This window comes from Mandrillus leucophaeus, unplaced genomic scaffold (genome assembly GCF_000951045.1).
Source record: "Mandrillus leucophaeus isolate KB7577 unplaced genomic scaffold, Mleu.le_1.0 Scaffold370, whole genome shotgun sequence".
Taxonomy (NCBI): Eukaryota; Metazoa; Chordata; class Mammalia; order Primates; family Cercopithecidae; genus Mandrillus; species Mandrillus leucophaeus.
In genome coordinates, this window is record NW_012103921.1 from 1,312,076 (window position 1) to 1,320,637 (window position 8,562).

The following is an 8,562-nucleotide window of genomic DNA, read 5'->3' on the forward strand; positions in this document are numbered from 1 at the left end:
GAACTCTTGGGGTTTAAGTAGTTCTCTCAATTTGACCTCCAAAAGTGTTGGGATTATAGGCTTGAGCCACTGCACCCAGCCAGTTATTTTTAGTAGAAAATAAAGGTGGCAGAATCTCATCATGGGCCTAAAGTTTGGACTCTTACTGTATAGTTGTGTTTGTTTTGAGATTCCATGGAATGTTTATCATGGGAAGGCTTTTGAAGAGATTGATATAGTCATTTTAGGACGTTTGAAGTATTTTATTTTTTAGTTTTGGTGGAGAAGTATATAACTTACTAATTGGGTGAAAGTGCTTAGGTCGTTGGTGGAAATTTGTGGTGGCAGTTGTCTCTAACTATTAAGCATCCATTTTTGAATTCTCTTATCCTTAACTCGCTCTTCTAGAATTCCTAGAGGACCTGTGCAACAGCCTCTTGAGGATCGAATCTTCACTCCCACTGTCTCAGCAGTCTACAGCACGGTGAGTGTCTGCAGCTTGTCAAATTGTGTGTGTGCTTTTGTGTGTGAATCCTTGGTATTAATTATAGGCAGTGTTTGATTGACACATGACAAATTTTTGGCAAAAAGTTCAATAAAATTCTGAATAGAATGAGATGTATGTAATAGGATAAGGTGAATAGGTTCTTTCCCCATCATCTTAATCTAAGAAATGGAGTGAAACAAATACTATGTTAAGATAGAGAGACTTGCCGGGTGCGGTGGCTCACGCCTGTAATCCCAGCACTTTGGGAGGCTGAGACGGGCGGATCACGAGGTCAGGAGATCAACAAGACCTTGCATCCTGGCTAACACGGTGAAACCCCGTCTCTACTAAAAATACAAAAAATTAGCCGGGCATGGTGGCGGGCGCCTGTAGTCCCAGCTACTCAGGAGGTGGAGCTTGCAGTGAGCCGAGATCGCGCCACTGCGCTCCAAACTGGGCGACAAAGCGGGACTCCGTCTCAAAAAAAAAAAAAACAAAAAAACAAAACAAAACAACAACAACAAAAAGATAGACTTATTTTTCCTTTCTGTAAATATTAACCTCTGGCCTTATTATTATTATTATTTTTATTATTTTCGAGATGGAGTTTCACTGTGTCACCCAGGCTGGAGTGCAGTGGTATGATCTTGGCTTATTGCAACCTCCGCCTCCTGGGTTCAAGCGATTCTCCCTCCTCAGCCTCCCAGTAACTGGGACTACAGGCACGTGCCACCACACCTGGCTAATTCTTGTATTTTTAGTACAGGTGGGGTTTCACCATGGTGGCCAGGCTGGTCTCAAACTCCTGACCTCAGGTGATCTGCCCACCTTGGCCTCCTAACGTGCTGGGATTACAGGCAGCTTTGTATTCTTTTTGCACTCTGAGTTTTATTTTCTTTCTGGATTTTTTTTCTTAAAAATTTCACCAGTTTTATGTTTTCTAAACTTTAAATTTTTAAAATTTTACTTTTTATTCTCCTTGATTATGTATTTTCAAAATGCTGAAAGTTTAGAAGAGTGAACACTTTTTTTAAAAATTTGAGATGGAGATTTGCTCTTGTTGCCCAGGCTGGAATGTAATGGTGCGATCTCGGCTCACTGCAACCTCTGCCTTCCCAGTTCAAGCGATTCATCTGCCTCAGCCTCCGAAGTAGCTGGGATTATAGGCATGCGCCACCACGCCTTGCTAATTTTGTACTTTTAGTAGAGACAGAGTTTCACCATGTTGGTTAGGCTGGTCTTGAACTCCTGACCTCAAGTGATCCACCACCTCAGCCCCTCAAAGTGCTGGAATTATAGGTGTGAGCCACTGTGCCTGGCTGTGAACACCGTTTTTAACAGAAGGAAATTTAATTTTTTTTTCATTTTTAAGAGATCAGGTCTCACTCTGTCACCCAGGCTGGAGTGCAGTGGCATGATTATGGATTACTGCGCCTTGAACTCCTGGCCTCAAGTTATCCTCCTGCCTCAGCCTCCCAAGTAATTGGGACTACAGTCACATTGCTCTGTGCATGCTAATTAAAATAATTTTTTGGCTAGGCAAGATGGCTCACGCCTGTAATCCCAGCACTTTGGGAGGCCAAGGTGAGTGGATCACGAGGTCAGGAGATCGAGACCATCTGGCTAACACAGTGAAACCCCGTCTCTACTAAAAATACAAAAAATTAGCTGGGCGTGGTGGCGGGCGCCTGTAGTCCCAGCTACTTCGGAGGCTGAGCTTGCAGTGAGCCGAGATTGCGCCACTGCACTCCAGCCTGGGCAACAGAGCGAGACTCTGTCTCAAAAAAAAAAAAAAAAAAAAATTATATTTTGGCAGAGGCAGGGTCTTACGATGTTGCTCAGGCTGGTCAGACTCCCAAACTCAAGCAGTCCGCCTTCCTCCACCTCCCAAAGTGCTGGGATTATAGACATGAGCCATTATGCCCAGCCCCTTTAATTTTTTATATTAGATGATTCAAATTCATAAATGAAGGGAAAATAATTATTTTGAGGATTCTTACTTGGTTGAGCAGGCTGGTTTCAGGTTCCTGGGCTCAAGTGATCCATCCACCTTGGCCTCCCAAAGTGCTGGGATTACAGGCGTGAGCCACTATGCCTAGCCATATGAAAGAAAATTTAAAAGTTAGAGGATGAAGGTAACAATATTAGAAGTAAGTTTTAGGTGTTTTACAGCGAGCCTAAGATAATTTAGGGGAATTAGGGAGTGAAACCTATCTTTTAAATATTTCGACTCAACATACCATTAGATAGAATGCTTTTAAAGGACTCACAGTCTACTGAGGGAGATAAGAAAATAAATAATTCTAATATAAAGTGATATGATAGAGAAGTGATTCATATGGTTTTGGGTTATGAATCACTTTTAGAATCTGAAAATAGTTTTAATGTTCTCTCTTTCAAGAGGAACATATATTCAGTGTTTACATATAATTTCAGAATTTGCCAGATGTCCATCAGGCCATTTCTTTTTTTTGAGATGGAATCTCACTCTGTTGCCCAGGCTAGAGTGCAGGGGCTCGATCTCGGCTCACTACAGCCTCCGCCTCCTGGTTCAAGTGATTCTCCTGCCTCAGCCTTCCAAGTAGCTGGGATTACAGGTGCGCATCACCACACCTGGCTAATTTTTGTATTTTTAGTAAAGATAGGGTTTCACCATATTAGTCAGGCTGGTCTCAAACTCCTGACCTCCAGTGATCCACCCACCTCGGCCTCCCAGTGTTCTGGGATTACAGGTGTGAGACCCTGCGCTCCACCTCATCAGGCCATTTCTAAGCTCCAGATTAAGAACCTTTGATTGGTGACAGGAACATGTTAATTGCATGCGAAAGGAAGAGGTGACTGCATTCAGAAAGTGACACTTAAAGCAGAAGATGCAAGACTTCTGTAGGTAGAGAACGGAAGGCAAAGCCTTCTAGGAAGTGAAGATTCAGACGCGTGGTTAACGGAGTGGCCAGTAGTCAGTTCACTGTGACATAATATGAAGTGAAATAAAGAGTATGTAGGTTGGTTGGGGGGCGGGGGTTTAAGCTGACCTTTGTATATTTGCAAATTAACTAAGCATGGTGGCATGTACCTGTAGTCCCAGGTACTTTAGAGGCTGAGGCAAGGGGATCACTTGAGGCCAGGAGTTCAAGGCTGCAGTGAGCTTTGATCAAACCTCTATGCTCCAGCCTGGGTGACAGAGTGAGACCCTCAACAAAAAAAGGAGTATCATGCAGGTAATGGATAGGATGATAGTTTTTCTTGGTTTGTCTGAAACAAGGCTCAGTAACACCTATTGTAGATCAATTTATTATTTCTGCAGCCCTAGTCACTCTTAGAATTGACCCAGTTTCTATTATAAATTATCTGATCACCCTAATCATTAGGAATCTTCAATTCATTGAAAAATAGCATTTTGAATAACACATTGAAAAATAACCTTTGGGCCCAGGGTAGTGGCTTACTCCTGTAATCCTGGGGCTTTGGGAGGCCAAGGCGAGTGGATCACAAGGTCAGGAGATCGAGACCATTCTGGCCAACATAGTGAAACCCCGTCTCTACTATTAATACAAAAATTAGCCGGGTGTGGTGGTGTGAACCTGTAGTCCCAGCTACTCGGGAGACTGAGGCAGGAGAATAGCTTAAATCTGGGAGGCAGAGGTTACAGTGAGCCGAGATCGTGCCACTGCACTCCAGCCTGGCGCCAGAGCGAGACTGTGTCTCAAAAGAAAAGAAAAGAAAAGAAAAATAACCTTTGGCTGATTGTGCTGTTTCCTACCTGTAATCCCAGTAGTAGGGGAGGCCAAGGCGGGAGGATTGCTTGAACCCAGTAGTTTGATACCAGCCTGTGCAACATAATGAGACCCCATCTCAACAAAAAATAAAAAAAAACTAGCCAGTCATGGTGATGTGAGCCTGTAATTTTAGGTAGTTGGGAGACTGAGGCAGGAGAATCACTTGAGCCCAGGAGGTCGAGGCTGCAGTGCGATATCTGATTGTGCCTCTGCGTTCCAGTCTGGGCAGTAGAGCAAGACCCTGTGTCTTAAGAAAAAAAAGAAAACTTAAAATATTTTTTTCTGGCACAACCTTCCTCTAGGTCTTAGTTTTTTATGGTTTTTAAAAAAAGTACTATGCAAAAGAACAGCATCATTGTCAGAATCCCTCTTAAAATATGATGTTTTCTAATTACCTAAGTGTACTTTCACCATTTAAATATTATTTTTAAACTAAGATAAGTGAAAGAAAATGAAAACTTGTAGTAATCCTGAGTGATTTATAGAGACAAATACTATAACCATTTTTTGGGGTATAGTTTAGTTTGTCTTTCTTGTCTGTTTTGTAGGCCCTATGCTTTATCTTGTCACTTTATCTCATATCAGCTTTTCGTATGCCATTCCTTAGATAACAGTTCTTAAATAATAAGTGGTTATATATTGTTTATTATAGAATCTAATCACTCAGCATTGAATACTTAAGCTTAAGCTTTTATTGTGTGTCATGCAGTGGTCTAGGTGTTCAGGATATGGTAATGGAGCAACACAGACCCTCAGCCCTCATGGATATTACATCTTTATGGTATAAGAAGACAGCAAACAAATATATATATACAGTTTCCTATTGGGTTGTAATAAGTAGCTTGATGAGAATAAAGCAGGATACTGGTCATTCTACCTTAACTAATTATCTCAGGGAAAGTCTCTCTGAAAAGGTGGCAATTAAGCTGAAAGTGAAGATTTCTAGGGGAAAAAAGCATTTGTGGTAGAAGGTACAGCAGTGCAGACGCCCAGAGATAGTAGTGAGCTCAATGTAGTCTTAGAAATGGAAGAAAGCCAGTGTGGCTGGAATGGAGAGAGGTTGGATTTGAGACATCAGATTATGTGGACTGGTTTGGTTTGACTCTGTGTCCTTACTCAAATCTCATGTGGAATTGTAATCCCCAACATGTCCGGAGGGACCTGGTGGGAGGTGATTGGATCATGGGGGCGGATTTTCCCCGTGCTGTTCTTGTGATAGTGAATGAGTTCTCCTGAGATCTGATGGTTTAAAGGTGCGGCGCTTCCCCCCTTGCTTTCTCTCTCTCTCTCCTGCCACCATGTAAGACATGCCTTGCTTCCTCTTCATTTTCCACCATTATTGTAAGTTTCTTGGGGCCTCCCCAGCCATGTGGAACTGTGAGTCAGTTAAACCTCTTTTTTTTTTTTTCCTTTTTCTTTTTTCTTAATAAATTACGCAGTCTCAGGTAGTTCTCTGTAGCAGTGTGAGAATGGACTAATACATGGACATTACAGACCATAGTAAAGATTTTGGATTTTAATCTAGATATACTAGAAAGGCAGTGGAGGATTCAGAGCAGTAGATGTGAATTTTCTTTTAGAAGGTCAATGTGGCTGCTGTATGGAGAATAGACTGTGTGATGTGGACATGTGGTGGTGATTGAAGTGGGAGTAAGGAGAAGTAAAGTCAGTAGAATATGTTGATGTCTTGGATGTGGGATGTGAGAGAAAAGAGTAAAGGTGGTGTCATAGATCTTGGTTTGGACAACTCAGTAGTCCTGTTTGTGGAGATGAATACTGAATGAGGAACAAGTATTTTGTTGAAAAAACCTTAGTTATAAAACCTCATAAATGAGGACATATAATTCTGTACATTTATTACTTTGGAGAATAGATCATCAAAATCCTGTGAGCACCAACACACTGCCTGTCATGTAGTTTACATGAAATATTTGAATCTAAGCTTTTGAATGTGTTTTTTGAGTTTGATCTAATTTGATTTTTACTATTTAAAACTACTGTCATATTTATAGTCCTTTGATCAGTTTTAAAAAATCGAGACCAGGCATGGTGGCTCACACCTGTAATCCCAGCACTTTGGGAGGCTGAGGTGGGTGGATCACTGGAGCTCAGGAGTTTGAGACCAGTCTGGGCAACATGGTGAAACCCCGTCTCTATTAGAAAAAAAAAAAAAAAGTGTGTGTGTGGCTGAGTGTGGTGGCTGACACATGTAATCCTAGCACTTTGGCATGCCAAGGTGGGAGGACTGCTCGAGCCCGGGAACTTGAGACCAGGAACTTGAGACCAGCCTGGGAGACAGAATGAAACCATCATCTGCAAAAAAAAAAAAAAAGAAAAAAAAAAAAAAAAAAAAAAAGTGTTTGTGTATATATTATATTTCATGCCTATTCTGGAAGAAAGGATTTTAGGGAGCTAGAAGTTACCTTAAAGTATGATAGTCTTTACTTTTTATTTATTTATTTATTTGACAGAGTCTCACTCTGTCGCCCAGGTCAGAGTGTACTGGCATAATTACAGCTCATCGAAGCCTTGAACTCCTGAGTTCAAATGAACCTCCCATCTCAGCTTCCTAAATAGCTAAGTAACTAGGATTGGAGGCACAAGCCACCGTACCCAGCTAATGTTTTATACTTTTTAACAGAGGCAGAGCCTTGCTGTGTTGCCCTGGCTGGTCTCAAACTCCTGGCTTCAATTGATCCTCTCGCCTCAGCCACTCAAGTGCTGGGATTATGGTGTGAGCTGCTTCATCCTGCTGGTTTCCCCTTTTTTGTTGTTGTTTTTTGTTTGTTTTTAGGTGGAACCTTATTCTGTCACCCAGGCTAGAGTGCAGTGATGCATTCTTGGTTCACTGAAACCTCCATCTCTGGGGTTCAAGTGATTCTCCTGCCTCATCCTCCTGAGTAGCTGGTACTGCAGGCATGTGCCACCACACCCGACAGATTTTTGTATTTTTTAGTAAAGAAGGAGTTTCGCCGTGTTGGCCGGGCTGGTCTTGAACTCCTGACGTCGAGTGATTCACCCGCCTTGGCCTCCCAATGTGCTGGGATTATGTCATGAAGTAAAAGTTAACCCCCAGTTCACCTCCTACTGCCTTAGCATGTGGTGTCCATATGTCACTTTCATTGAATTGGTTAAATTCCTTGAAAGGCTTGAAAGACTCCTGGCCAGTCTCAAAATTACACAAAGATTGTGCTTTTTTGTATCTGGTATGCAGGTTTTATACACTAATGTCCGCCATTTTACATAATAGGGATTTGCTGATAATCAAAGAAGCATTAAAAGTTGGACTTGGCCGGGCATGGTGGCTCACACCTGTCATCCCAGTACTTTGGGAGGCCAAGGTGGTGGGAGGATTGCTTGAGGTCAGGAGTTTGAGACCAGCCTGGGCAACATGGTGAGACCCTGTCTCTGTAGTTTTAAAAAATTAAGAAAAAAAATTTGGGACTGTGCGTGGTTGGCTCACTCCTGTAGTCCCAGCACTTTGAGAGGCTGAGGTGGGTAGATCACTTGAGGTCAGGAGTTTGAGACCAGCTTGGCCAACATGGTGAAACCCTGCCTCTACTAAAAATACAAAAAATTAGCTGGGCATGGTGGTGTGAGCCGGTAGTCCCAGCTACTTGGGAGGCTGAGGTGTGAGAATTGCTTGAACCCGGGAGTCAGAGGTTGTGGTGAACTGAGATTGCACCACTGCACTCCAGCTTGGGTGATAGAGCAAGACTCTGTTTCCAAAAAAAAAAAAAAAAATTGGAGTCATCTTCTGGAATGTGTTCATGTTACATTTAGTCTAGTTATTTTGTATTTATTTTAACTTGCTTTATGCAAGTTTGCCCTGGGTACATTTATCAGGGATGAGAGGGAAGCTTATGTCATTATTCCTTATTAGCCATAATTGAGTGATTGATCATATGAACAAAAAAAGAATCAAGCACATATATATATGTATGTGTGTATGTATATGTATATGTGTGTATATATATGTATATATGTGTATATGTATATATATTTTGAGACGGAGTCTTGCTCTGTCGCCCAGGCTGGAGTGCAGTGGTGCCATCTCGGCTTACTGCAGCTTCTGCCTCCCAGGTTCAAGTGATTCTCCTGCCTCAGCCTCCCGAGTAGCTGGGACTACAGGCGCGCACCACCCATACCCAGCTAATTTTTTGTATTTTTAATACAGACGGGGTTTCACCATGTTAGCCAGGATGGTCTTGATCTCCTGACTTTGTGATCCACCCACCTCAGCCTCCCAAAGTGCTGGGATTACAGGCGTGAGCCACCACACCTGGCCCAAGCACATATTTTTGTTCTTTTTTTTTTTTT

The 8,562-nt window shown here is 42.3% G+C and overlaps 1 protein-coding gene across 1 annotated transcript in view; it reads left to right on the top strand.

The window, feature by feature from the left end:
- The first annotated feature begins 387 nt into the window (after positions 1–387).
- EIF4G3 (eukaryotic translation initiation factor 4 gamma, 3) overlaps positions 388–8,562 on the top strand; it is a 297,458-nt gene continuing 289,283 nt past the window's right edge. The window contains exon 1 of the mRNA XM_011990137.1: positions 388–463. The gene's annotated coding sequence lies outside the window, so the exon portion shown is untranslated. The remainder of the gene's footprint in view (positions 464–8,562) is intronic.